Genomic DNA, 13,613 nt, shown 5'->3' with positions numbered 1-13,613 from the left:
TTGTAAAATTATATATTCAGGATGACCCTAAAGAGATTATTATATAACTCTATAAAATGAAAATATTTATATGAGAAGAAAGAGGGCAAGAATATTCAAAAAAATACTTTTTGGGGAAAAAAATCTTTGCCAGACTTGAAAGCACAGAAAATAGTATTTATCAAAATTATTTGATATTGGCCAAAAGAATTACTTGATATTTTGATGGATCAATTTGGGAAAATAGAGATCCCAAAAAAAGAACCCTATCTATACAAAAGGTTTGTGTCCCAAAAACCTAATGATAGGTCAAAAACTTAGAAAGAGAATAATTATTTAATGTATGATGGGGGCAGAAATTTATTGAAATATGACCAAATATAAGTTGGGATTAAATTCATACTTCATATATTGCAGAAAAATCTCCAAACGGATAATCTTGTTAAACATAAAGAGAAAAAAGTCATTAAAATGTTGGAAGGAAAAAGGAATAATATTTTTCATATATGAAGAAAGAGATATATTCTTATTTATCAAATAGAAGAACTTAAGAGAAAAAGTTGATGAATTTTAGTTAAAAAAAGAAATTATAAGAAAATACAATAGAATTCAGGTAAAAAGAAAAGTGATTAGAGGGAAACCCTTCATATCCAGAATTTGCAAGGAGGTGATTCAAATTCAAAAACAACAATAAGGTCAAGGAATTTGAATAGACAATTTATGAAAGAATAAATAAAAATTGTAAATGTTCATATGAAAAAATGTTCAACTTCACTAACAAATGTAATTTAGAAAGATTTTAAGGTACCCATCAAAATGGCAAAAATAGAGGAAATTGTTAACTCATTTTAAGTAGAGTATCATTGAGCAAACTGGTAGGTTTATTACTGATGGCATTGCAAATTAAAACAATATTTTTAGGTGGTAATTTAACAGTTTATAACAAGAGATTTAGAAATGACTCGACTAATATTTATGGTTTTTGAGTCATGACACCAATAATCCCCTTTGCTGGAAATCTACTTTAAGGTTACAGTTGTGTATCTGTGTGTCTGTGTATGTATGTATCAGAAGCTTTTTATAATGAAATTATTTGATAATTAAAAAAATCTAAAAAAATGACCATCTAAATATCCAGATGGTTAGAAAATGGTAAACAGTGACTAGTGGTGATTTTGTGATTAATATAATGGAATGTCAAAAATTACTATATATATATATATATATATACACACAAAAAAATTACTATATATGAAGAATATGAAAAAAATAATGCAAAACTGTGCTGTTCTGAGAACAACAGAATATTCGCAGGTCCTTGGTGCTTAGTAATTCCCTAATACTTTTTGCTCAGGAAGGCTCTTGTCTTTAGGATAGTTTCTTGCAGGCAGTATCTTTGCCCTTTAGAGTTATGACACAGGTGTCAGCTGTTTTGGGTTTAACATCCAGTGTATTTATTTCATTTGCTCTGGGGTTGACCACTTTAGTTGAGCACCTGTTCTTTATTTTTTAGATTGCTCTAATGTTGCCCCCTGAGATGGACTGTGATATCTATAGCTACAGCTATACATTTCTCTGTGTGTGTGTATAAAATCAAATAAAATGAAATAAAATTGGGCAAGAATATAAAGAGAAGGGGAATAATATGTGTCTGTGTGTTTGTGTGTATGTGTCTTGCTAGTTTGAATATAAAATATCTGAGAATTAAGCTGAGCTGAATTTGAAAATCAGTCAACAATCTCTGAGCAGGCTCAATGAAAAGTATGTCTGGCAGAAGCTATTCTTGGGCAAACAAAGGTATCACCAACTGGAAGTTTCCAGATTCAGCAGAATAAAGTATTGGTGCAATGGACAGAATAAGTTTCAATGGGCTTCATATCTCTGACATTCCACCGTTTTAGTTGCTGGTTATAGTGAAGTTCTTGACATAGCTAAAAATCTGAGACCCCAGGAAATTTCTCCCTCCTTTTGTACCCCCATATACTTTTTTTTGTTTCTCAAATCTCATTTTTACTTTTACTTTTTTTTACATGACAATTTCCAAAATCCCTCCCTACCCAGTTATCCTTTGTAAGAAAGATGAAAAAAAAATGAGTAAAAAAGCTGTTTAGCAAAACCAACCAGGAAGTCTAACAGTATTTATGATATACTATTTCTAAAAGTACCTCTACAAAGAAGAGAGGTAGATTTGTTTATTCCTTCAACTCTTCTCTGTGACTTGGTTATTAAAATTACATAGAGTATAGAGGGTTTTTTGGTTTCATTGTTCCTTGTTTTCCATGTTTTCCTTCCTTCAGTCTGCATCAGTTCATATATTTTCCCATTTTTTAAAATAAGTTTTTTATGTGTTTATTGAAGACTTAAAAAATATCTCCATAATCTCTTCCTCCTATTCCCCAATCCCTTTCTGTTTCCAGAGAATGATCTCATAAAACCAGTAGTATTTTCAATAGGCTCTTGTTGGAAAACTAGAGGAAAATGATCAAAACTGCTCAGTATATTAGAAAAAGCCTAGAAAATTAGAAAATATGTGCAAATGTAATTGTGAAACTTTATCATCTATAAAGGGGTGGGTTGGAGTGTCTTCTCTTCTTTTAAGCCATATTTACTTGATCTTTATAGTTTTCCAAGTTTTTCTTCTCCCTTTTACATTGTTGTCTTCACTGTGTATATTGTTTTCTTGGTTTTTGCTGACTTCATACTGTATCAGTCCATGTAAATCTTTTTATTCTTTTTATTATCCTTTCATCAGTTCCTACAACCAGCCCAAATAATATTTCATTATATTCAAAGAACACATTTGTTTAGCTATTCTGTAGTCGATAGGCAGCTTACTTTGCTTCTGGTCCTTTGATACCATCAAAAAATGCTGCTGTAAATCTTTGGGTGAAAATAGGCCCTTTCTTTGAGTATCTAACCTTTGAGCTTGTGCTTAGAAGTGGATTTCTTCAGTCAAAGGATATAAACCTTTTTTGTCCATTCACTTTTTTTAACCACAACAAAACTAGATCCCATTAGTGGATTCCCTGTTTCTGACAGCAGTATCACTGGTTACCTATTGCAGCCCTTCTGCTCTGACCCCTTGATCAGTCTCCTTGAGTCCCCTAAGTTTCCCTAGTTCCAAAATCAAACAGACACAGGTGCAACTCTCTCTGAGCCCTTTGGTAAGTAACACTGAGTCCATGGATCAGCACCTGCATTGAGGTGGAAGGAGGAAGAAGCTGTGGGTTGGACTTTGGGGCAGACACCCACACCTTTCAGGTGTAGGCAAGAAGAAGTCTGTTGCTCCGGGGATTGGCAGAAACTACTATAGCAATTCAAGTGGAGACCTGCCTCTGAAACAGGGGCGGGCTGGTGGTGAGGAGTGTGGGAGTCATTAGACTGTCTCCGGCCTGTGATCTAAACAGTCTGGCTTTCTCACTGTGTGGCCTCCAGTCTTTCCCCAGCAGGGCCTGAGCCCTGCCCAGTATATAGATTGGGAGCCCGAGCAGCCTGCTCTCCACCTAGTGTGACACCTCCTCTGCCTGCCAGCCTCTTCCCCTTTTTTCCTGCTTGTCCTAGCAGTATCACTTCGTTGCTTTTCACCTCACCAAGACCTTTGTAACCATTTCAGTGGTTCCCCATTTAAAAACAAACATTAATTATAAAGTTCCATTAATTCCTTCATTTTTAGGTGGGAGAAGCAGAGGGACAGGCAACTTTCCTTATAAAAAAACAAATTGAATTCCCGAACCTGAGTGAAGTGAGGAGATGAGAGGGAATGGAAAACAAAAGGACTAATGTCACTGGGGGAAGAATTCTGATTTTGTGTTGTATTTTTTTTTCTTAAATCTGAATCTGGATAATTAATCCTAGCTTTACTGTCAGGAGTCAGGGTGAAGGTCATCTGATTAGTTGGGATCATTTTATAGGAATGACTTAGTAGAGAGAAAAAGGAGTAATGAGACAACTTCAAAATTTCTTTTTAGTATTAGTTCCATTTATCAACCAAGCAGCCCTCATTTATTAAGCACCTCATGAGTCTGGTCCCGTGCTTGGTGGTGGACATAAAATGACAAAAACAAAACCCTTTAATATATCACTTTATTCTTTATGAGAGAGATTATAGGATGGAGAACTTGTCTTGGACTCAGGAAGGCTATGGAACTGTCTGCCTTTTGGAACATCCTACAGAGTGACCCTAAGCAAGTCACATCACTTTTGACTGATCACATTTAACTCCCTAAGGTTACAAGTTGCAGAATTTTTCTAAAACCACTTTCTTAGAATGTGAGAATAAGTATTGCCTTGCCATTCTTTGTTCCAGATCCAAAGAAGGATATATCAATAAAAGTGTATATTGATTGATAGGAATTTCTCTATGTTCACTTTAATTATTGGTCTGAACCCTCCCCCCCCCCAAAAAAAAGTATTTTCCTCCTAAAAGTCCAGTGAGGTACGTAGTACATTTTTGCAGAAAGGGAGACAGAGTCAGGGAGGTTAGGTGCTTTACTCAGGATCACACAGGCAGAGCAGGAACTTGAGCCCAGGTATTATGGTTTTAATCCCTGGTCTCTTGGCACCATTTCCCATGGCCTCTTTCAAATGTATTGATTTTGCTTCCGTGTAGCTTTAACTATGTGTGAGTAGCTTAAAAAACTCATGTAACTGGTGACCCCTTATGACATCGCTCAGAAAACTAGCCATTTGGTACCCAGACAGCTCAAATATATAGTGGAATGATAGTTAAAAAAAAAAAGAGTGTACTTGAATAGAAAATTTGCTCAATTCCAGAGTAAATTGCTTCATCCACCTACTCAACACTTCTGCCAGGTAGCTGACTGCATGGCTCTTCTCTACATGAACAGTTTACTTTTGGGAGTGGAACTGGGTGACCTAGAGTGGAGATAGACCGAGGCCCAGAGAAGTTCAGTAAGCAACTGACCCAAACTCATGTAGCTACTTCATAATAGACCTATAGCTTGTACTCACCTCTCTCTATTCTTTGGCCCTCTGTGGGAAAGCATCCATATCTTAATACTTGATTACTGAATCAATATTATAAATATGTGGATTCCATCAGCAAAGTTAGTGTCAAATATACTATCTTCCTCTTCCTGAATTTTTCCTGGGAAATTACTTTTGGAAAGACTATGTCTATAGTCTTCAGTGATGCCCAATTTAAAAAAGGATCTGACAGCACAACTTCTTTAAAATGGCCTCAAACCAGGGGGTTCTTTCTGATAAAGCAAGACATCTAAATCCGAACTGATCAAAATATCTTTGAGAGGTATAGTTGCCTATACTGTCCTGCTAACATGTTTTTTTCCCATGGGGCTCGAACAGCTTCCATCCTGAAGAGATGTTTCTTTCTCCATTTGTCCATCCTATTTTCCTCCCCTTTGCCTTTTCTTCTAGATGAAGAAAGCTCTGGAACTCCCTCTCTTTTATCACTGAGCAACAACAACAACAAAAAAATGTGCTTCATGGGTTTGCTATTTAACATTCTCCACCCACAGGGTTGGTACTGCCCCTCTTCTCTCTCTGACTTAAAACCTTCTATAGGATGACAACCAAGTGTGATTGGTTCACGGGTTACTGGTGCTTTTCATTGAAGCTTCTTCTACTCTGCCTCTTCCCAACCTCAGCATGTTTTCCCACCCTGACCAGTCTCTTCTGAGGTCTTTAGATGCCTCCTACCTACAGGCAGCATGGAGTCCATTCTCCAGGGTTTCCATTTGGGTTGTTGGTTATTCCCTTCCCTGAAAAGTGAGCATGTAAAAAGCACTTCAGTTGCAGAGTGCTTCACACACATCATATCATTTGATCCTTCCAATAATCTTGTGAGGTAGATGTTGTTATTGTCTTTAGTTTTCAGGTGAGAAGAAAGACTGAGAGGGCCACCCAGCAAGTAAATGTCCTGGGTGGATTTAAATTCCTTTTATCTTGACTTTAAGTTCAGGGTTATCCTACTACATCAAGCTGCCTCTCATGGTTAAACAGGCTAAAAGAAAAGTAAACCTTTCCCATCACTGTGACCTGTAAACCCACCTCCCTTTCCTTTGGGAAGAGGAGAAGCTGGTGCCATGATGGGTGATGGGTGCCTTTTGGAAGGGAAAAAACCAGAAAGATGTCCTTCTTAGGGCTGGTTTATTTATGCAACAGGTAATGGGAATTGTAGACTGGTTAAGAGGAAGAGGATAGAACTAGCAGGTAAAGTTTCTTTTATTTTTGTGATTCTATATGTACCCATCAATTAATTGATCAACTTAATACTTGAATGTATTATGTGTAAGGTTGGACTCTCTTGGGGTTAAAAATCTAACTGTAGGAAACAAGGAATAAACACATGAAAAGTTAAATAGCAAGACAAGGGTTAAATTACAAGATAACAATACAAGAAGTCCCAGGGGGACAGTATGCATCATATGGCAGTACATGATTAATTGCCAAATGAGTGGTATGGACAAGGGATGCCATGAGTTCAGAAATAGGAGAGATCACTGTGACCTGTAGTGCTCTGGGAAAACAATCCTTTATGGAAGAGGTGGGGCTTGAGATGTCTCTTTGAAGGATGCTTAGGATTTGAATTTGTAAAAGCAGAGGAGATATTAGAGGGAATGGTATGAACAAAGGTGTGGAGGTAAGAAAGTATATGATAGGGAATTAGGTATACTTGTTTGGTTAAATTTGAAAGAAATAGTTTTATACGCCTGTGATATCAAACTCTAAAAATGAGGTTCATCAATCTGATGCATATTTACTTAATTTTAAAATGTAATATTATCTGTGTTTTATTGCACTTTTATTTATTTATTTTTTAGATTTAAGGCAGTGAGATTAAGTGACTTGCCAAGGCAATTATTAAGTGTCTGAGGCTGGATTTGAACTCAGGTCTTCCTGACTCGAGGGCCTGTGCGTTATCCACTGTGCCACCTAGCTGCCCCACTTTTATTTATTTTAAAAAATATTTCCCAATTACATTTTTTTTTGCAAGGCAATGGGGTTAAGTGACTTGCCCAAGGCCACACAGCTAGGTAATTATTAAGTGTCTGAGGTCAGATTTGAACCCAGGTACTCCTGACTCCAGGGCCTGGTGCTCTATCCACTGCACCACCTAGCTGCCCCACCCAATTACATTTTAACTTGATTTGGGCTACACTGTTGTGAGTTGCCACTGGAAATTTTTGAGTGGGAGGTTGGCATGAATAGGAATCAATCAATGGTTAGGAATATTAACCTGAGGACAATATAATATGAAAGTTAAATTGGAGCCAAACCAGAAGTGATCTGAACTAGCTTTAGATCTCCAGCATTCCTGGTTCCTCTCAAAGATAGTTTTCAGAGTCCCACAGATATTAAGATGGAAGGTTCTAAAATGGATAGTGACTAGGAAGGACGCATGAAAATGTAGCATAGGATATTCCTTCAAGTTACCTAATCCTATCGCGTGTGTGTGTGAGAAATGTCAACACGATAAAGGAATTAAGGCATTGGAGAAGTTTGGCTTGACAGGGAAGGACCAGGAGTAGAATTCTAGACTTTTAATCTTCTTATTCTGTGAATTAGACAGGATAATAGTTTATTATCTTCATTTTTACAGACAGGTCACAGAGAATTTAAGGGACTTGCCCAATGGCACATAGCAAGGCAATGGCAGAGCTGTTAGGTGCATCCTCCTACATCATCACTGATTGCAGCAACTAAAGCATTAAGGATTGGGCAAATTTCCTGCTTCCACCATTAGCTTGGCTAAGTAGTGGCACAGGTGAAATTTCCATCTTTTTAGACATGAACCTAGGCAAGTCTCAGAAAACAATCAGAACAGGGGAAATAATAATTGTTGCTGACAGTTATATAGTGCTAATTTAAAGTTTTCAAAAGCACCTGACTTTTTTAGGGGTTGTGGTACATTGGAAAGAGTGTGAGATTTGGAGTCAGAACCTAGGTTGAAATCTTGGCTCTGTTACTTTGCTACCTTTCTGATCAAATCATTTAATCTTGCCTGGCCTCACTTTCCTGATTTGTAAAATGAGGAGAATTGGACTAGATGACTTTGAAGGACTTGTCTTAAAAGTGAGATAAGTACTGCATGTATTCTTGTTCCCATTTTACAGACAAGGTCCATAGAGATGAAGTGATCTTAGGATCATATGCCTGAAAAGAACCAGAGGTAAAATTCAACCAGGTCTTCCCTCACTTCAGTGTCACAAATCAATACTTTTGAGCAATGAATGATCAAGGTTTGAAACTAGAATAAACCAATCAACAAATATTTATTAAGCATATACAATGTGGAAAGCCTAGAGGATAGAAAACAAAAATTAAAACAACCCCCCCCCCCACAAAAAAGGTAGAGATGCTTGGTGGTGGTGGTGGTTCAGTTATGTGGGGTTTTCTTGGCAAATCTACTAGAGTAATTTGCCATTCCTTTTCCACTCCTTTTTTTACAGATTAGGAAACTGAGGCAAATAGGGTTCAATGATTTGCCCATTGTTTTATAGCTAGTAAGCATCAAATCTGAAGCCATATTTAAACTCAGGAATGTGAATCTTCCTGGCATGCTATCCACTGTGCCACCTAGTTTTCCAAATGATGGTTCCATTTTAATGAGTTTGACAACATGTATATAAAGAGATATACACAAGATATCCAGAGTAGATAAAGGGTAGCATTATAGGCAAAAAAAAAACAGAGAGATAGCATTCCAGGCACTGGAGACAACTTGCACCAAGGCCCTAAGATGGGAGATGAAGCACTGTGTATAAATAATAGCAAATAGGCCAGTATGTCTGGACCATCAAGTATGTGGAAACCGATAGTGTGTAAGGAGACTGGAAAGACATGAAGGGCCAGATTGTGAAGAGCTTTAACTGCCGAACAGAAGCATTTATAGTGAAGGAGCCACTGGAGTTGATTGAGTAGGGGTTGGCAGGGTGACTGGCTCAGATTCACACTTCAGGAGAATAATTTTGAATGGAATGGAAGAGATGAGGCAAGACTGCTGTAGTAGTACAGGAGAGAGAGAAGTGATAAAAAACCTGTACTAGGATTTTGGACTAGGTGAATGGAGAGAAGGAAGCTTAGTCAGGAGGAGAGGTAGAGGAATAACAAATCATGGTATTAGGCAGAAGTGAGGTGAATAGAATAGTCTGATGAAGGACCAGAACAGTCAAGGAAGAGTAGAAAAGGAAATAGGATCCATAGTTAGAATCATAATTAAGGATAAGAGCCAAATGAGGAGATATAAAAATTCAGAATATTTATTTTGGAAGGAACCTTAGAGAACATACAGACTTAATCTTTTTTATTTTGCCGGGAAGGGGGGAAGGCAATTGGGGTTAAGGACTTGCAGAGTCTTCCTGGCTTTAAGGGCCAGTACTCTATCCACCATACCACCTAGCTGCCCCTAATCCTTTTATTTTACAGAGTAACTGAGACTTAGAGAGGTGAATTTACCAAGTTTAATGATAAGGTATCAGAATAGCAAAAACCATAATAATTGAACAACAATAAAGTGAATTGATATAGCATTTTAAGATTTGCAAAGTGCTTTCTGTGTCTGTCTATCTCAGTTAATTCTCACAATAGCCCTGGGAGGTGAGTATTAAGGATACAAGGGAAGCTTTAGCGAGCAGCTTTTGAACCCGTCTGTTCTTAGACTCTGGTTTGCTGTCTGTTAAGTAAATCTGTGATTTATTCCATCAACCTCATTAGACCAAGGGCTTGCATCTTATAACCAAGCTCCACTAGTCAGACCTTGACTGCATGGAAACCACTTAGGCCAAGGACTGGGGATAAGGGTGGGGAGGGGGGTAAGTATACACCTAACACCTTGGCTCCAATCTCTCTCCTTTTCTTTTCTACCCCATCCTTTAAGAAGTTTAAACCCTAGTTATGCACACTCACCCCTTCTGTGCTTAGGGCCTCCCCTATTCTTGTAACACAAAAGGACATAGGTCAGGTATTCATAGGGGATTGGGTCAGAGTATTCTGACCTCAGGAAGGGTAGAGTTTTGTGGGTTTTTTGTGCATTTTCTTTTCTTTATTGGGGGGATGGGGAGTAGAGAGAGGGGATGGGTGGCTTGTTAACAAGTGGGGAATGATTGATTCATGGATTCTTTTATCTTGCTAAAGATGGTCCTAGGAAGGAAACATTCAGAGAACCTTGCTTTGTGTATCTTTAGAGTGCTCCCCTCTCTCCTCTGCAACTGGCAAGTTTTCCTGCAAATATAACTACTGATGATGAGATGATGAGTTGCAGCTACCTGAATTCTTTCTGGAAGGAAAATGCATTGTGCAACTAGGGAAACTTCATGAAACTAACATGTACATAATATCTCATCTGTCTGGCATTAGGGGGGAAATGAGGTATCTGCATGAGGTAGATTTTCCATATAACTAATCTTACATGCCAAAACTTTTTTTTAATTGTGACTTCTTAATTTTGAAAAGGTTTTTACTTTGGAAAGATAGGAATCCTTCTAAAATATCATATATATTTCCTTACTCTAATAAATAAGTTGTTCTCCATATAATTTAACCCAGAGATTCTTAACCTTCTTTGTACAGACCTCTTTTGTCAGGCTAGGGAGGTAAGTGGACCCTTTCTCAGAATAATATTTTTAATATATACAATAAAATAAAATATATAAGACAACAAGGAAAAACCAACTACTGTATTTTGAGATAGTTACCATTTTTTTCTTTTTAGTTCATCTATTCTTGGTCAAGAACCTAGGTCAAAAAACTTGGTTTAACCTTTCTTTGATGACTCAGGATCATTCTGAACATTACTTATTTGTCCTGGACAATGATAACCTTGGTGCTTTCAGGTTCTGTTGAGATGTGGAGATCTGTTTGCCCTGCTGTAAGCAGCCCTGTACTCCTGTTCTTTTTGACAGCCTATCAGCCTGTCATCTATCACTTCTTAAGACTGCCATTTTGCCAGTTCTGCTCTCTTCCTTTGCCTCTGGCCCTCCCAGGTTGCAAGCTCTGCAGTGGGCTGAGAACAGATAGACAAATTTACTGGAATTGTGGACATAATAAAATGAGTAGGCTCTGAGTAAAGGATCTTGGAGTTTTCTTAGGAAGAAAAGCCATGAGCTTTTCTCCATGGATTTTGCAGTGAGTACACCATTTCCAAAGCTACTTTTTCTCCTTATTTTCTTGTTTCCTGACTCAGGTTCCTACATAAAGGGCCTCTGGATAATTGAGGTCATGTTCTAATATGTAAAAATGCAAAATGCCACCAAAAATTGGAGCAGATAGTAGAAATTTGGAGGGGAGGGAGCAGTAAAATGTAATTTTTTAGTTTATGTTAGAGGTAGGAGAAAAGGTTGCAACAATAACTAATAACTATACTATTTATGTGTGACCTAATAGCCTGGTCAGATGCATCATCATTCACTAATTCTGTGGGCTTTGATAATTAGTGATTTCCTGATGTGGAGGAAGATGACTCTCAAGTTTAGGGCTCTTTGGAAAACCATATTGGATAATGGGTTAGGGGTCTCTCCTATATTCTTCTCTTTTTTTTTTTTTTTTTTTTAAGGTTTTTGCAAGGCAATGGGGTTAAGTGGCTTGCACAAGGCCACACAGCTAGGTAATTATTAAGTGTCTGAGACCGGATTTGAATCCAGGTACTCCTGACTCCAGGGCTGGTGCTCTATCCACTGTGCCACCTAGCTGCCCCTCTCCTATATTCTTGAGTGATGTGGCTGGTAGTGAAATGACTAGGTAGGTAGCTCTCCTACACATTAAATTTTGTCTGAGAAACATGCCAATATCCAGTTTTCCCCCTTAGTACTTTTAGACTATCCCTTCTTTCTAATCATGTTGCTGAAATTCTGTTCCTTCTTGAGGAGCTTTCTTCTGTCAGATATTTCTAATGCTTCAGCTTCTTTGTTTCTCTGCTGAATTTGTCCAAGGAGTGTTCCCAACTTGGATTTCATTTTTGTTGTCTTTAGAGCATGTGATTCCTAGCTCCAGTTTTGTGACTAAAGACGAAAGACATTTCTGGAGTCTCTATTTGTCAGAAGGTACAGTGAAATTATGTAAAGATTTTCAACACAAAATTAATTTTCACTTATTTTAAATAAAAATAAATATTTTTGGAGAAGAGGGAATGACTGGATAATTAAATAATGATGGGATATCAATACTCAGAAGACTTGGGAAATGAGTTAACAATAATGACAATGATTATATTTTCCTTCTGGCTGGTTGTTTGACCAAGTTCTAGCCAAATTCATACTCCTCCCCATTTTGCTCTTCTTTTTCCTTTTATTCCTTATCCATATTCTTGGTTAGTTTATTGGGTCTTCTGGTTATGTTTCAATTTATCAGCCTCTTTTCCCAAGCATAACAAAGACTGAATTCTCTATTTTTCTTCCTCAAGAGTAGCATCTATTTTTTCTTTTTTTGATTTCCATTGGCAGACTTCACAGGTCAGTTCAGTCAAATTAGTCAAAAGAGCAAAGAGACATTTTTGTCTGAAGGGCCTGAATTTCAGATATGACAACAATAAAGAGAAAGAAAGAATAAGTCACTGGTAAAGTGGTTAGAGTACTGGATTGGAAGTCAGAAGACTAGATTCAAATTGGGATTCCAACACTTGTTAATTGTGGGACCCTAGACCAGTTATTTTACTTTCTGGGACTCAGGGTCCTTATTTGTAAAATTAGGGGTTTATATCTCTGAGATCCTTGCTAGTGGTACTTCTGGTAATGGAGTTAACTTTGTATACTACTGATGTCTTTAACATTTGGAAGAGGGAAGAAATAGAGTTAGTGTGGCAAATACAAGTGAAACTAGACAAGGGATAGTTGTGGCTACAGAGAGAGATAGACCAATCAGCTGTAAAATTTCCCTAATAAGTGGAATTATAAGACTTGTGGCTTAGGAAATGTGACTTGCTGAGTAATATAAGATAGGAGACAGAAAGAGCAGAAGAAAAAGGAGGAAGAAAAACTAGGGGATATTTTGGTAGGGTTCAGTCAGAAAAGACTGTTCAACTAAATGACTATTGACTGGCTATCTTACTTTTTTTTTTCTCCTGGCCCTCAATGAAAGGAAATCTAATTTATTCTTTAGTGTTTTTCTAAGGCCACATTTCTTCTAAGGCCTATTTTCAATTTAGAACAACAAATATTGACTTATGTACCTATAATGCCCAAGACAACTGTGCTGGACACTGTGGGGTAAAAAGATCAAAAAAATGAAATAGTCTTTGCCCTCCAGGAGCTTCTACTCTATTGAAGTATATATATGAATAAGATTTGCAAGAATACTAGATGATATGTTATGTCCATTTGCTGCCAGACACTATGATACCTTTCTTCCATCAGTCAGAAGGAAGGATACCAATTCTGGAGTTACTCTGCAAGATAGAACAACTTGACTACAACAATCTTGATTCCAGACCCCTGGCCTTTTGGAACTATCAGACCCATTTCATTTCCTTACTACAGAAGAGCACTTAATAAGTATATGTCTTTTTCACAGGTGATCCTAAGAAATGGAGTTTGGACATCAGAACAGTTAAAAGTCATAATGTGAAGCTACAAAATACCCTTCAGTTTATTTGGATATGAACAGTGGCTTCTTCCCCACATAACAAATTGGTGCTGGGATCATTAAAGATCTGAAAAACT

The 13,613-nt window shown here is 37.4% G+C and overlaps 1 protein-coding gene across 8 annotated transcripts in view; it reads left to right on the top strand.

The window, feature by feature from the left end:
• The window catches only part of ZNF710 (zinc finger protein 710), a 126,827-nt gene that overhangs the window by 62,088 nt on the left and 51,126 nt on the right, over positions 1 to 13,613 (top strand). For 5 of the 8 annotated variants that reach the window (XM_074234078.1, XM_074234076.1, XM_074234074.1 and 2 more), the window contains one exon: positions 13,465 to 13,613. The exons of 2 other annotated variants lie outside the window; for them this stretch is intronic. The gene's annotated coding sequence lies outside the window, so the exon portion shown is untranslated. One more of the 8 variants, XM_074234077.1, reaches the window with a different exon arrangement.

This window comes from Macrotis lagotis, chromosome 4, assembly GCF_037893015.1.
Source record: "Macrotis lagotis isolate mMagLag1 chromosome 4, bilby.v1.9.chrom.fasta, whole genome shotgun sequence".
Classification (NCBI taxonomy): Eukaryota; Metazoa; Chordata; class Mammalia; order Peramelemorphia; family Peramelidae; genus Macrotis; species Macrotis lagotis.
Note: the sequence above shows the minus strand (reverse complement) of the source record. Positions and strands in the feature narration are given on the sequence as shown.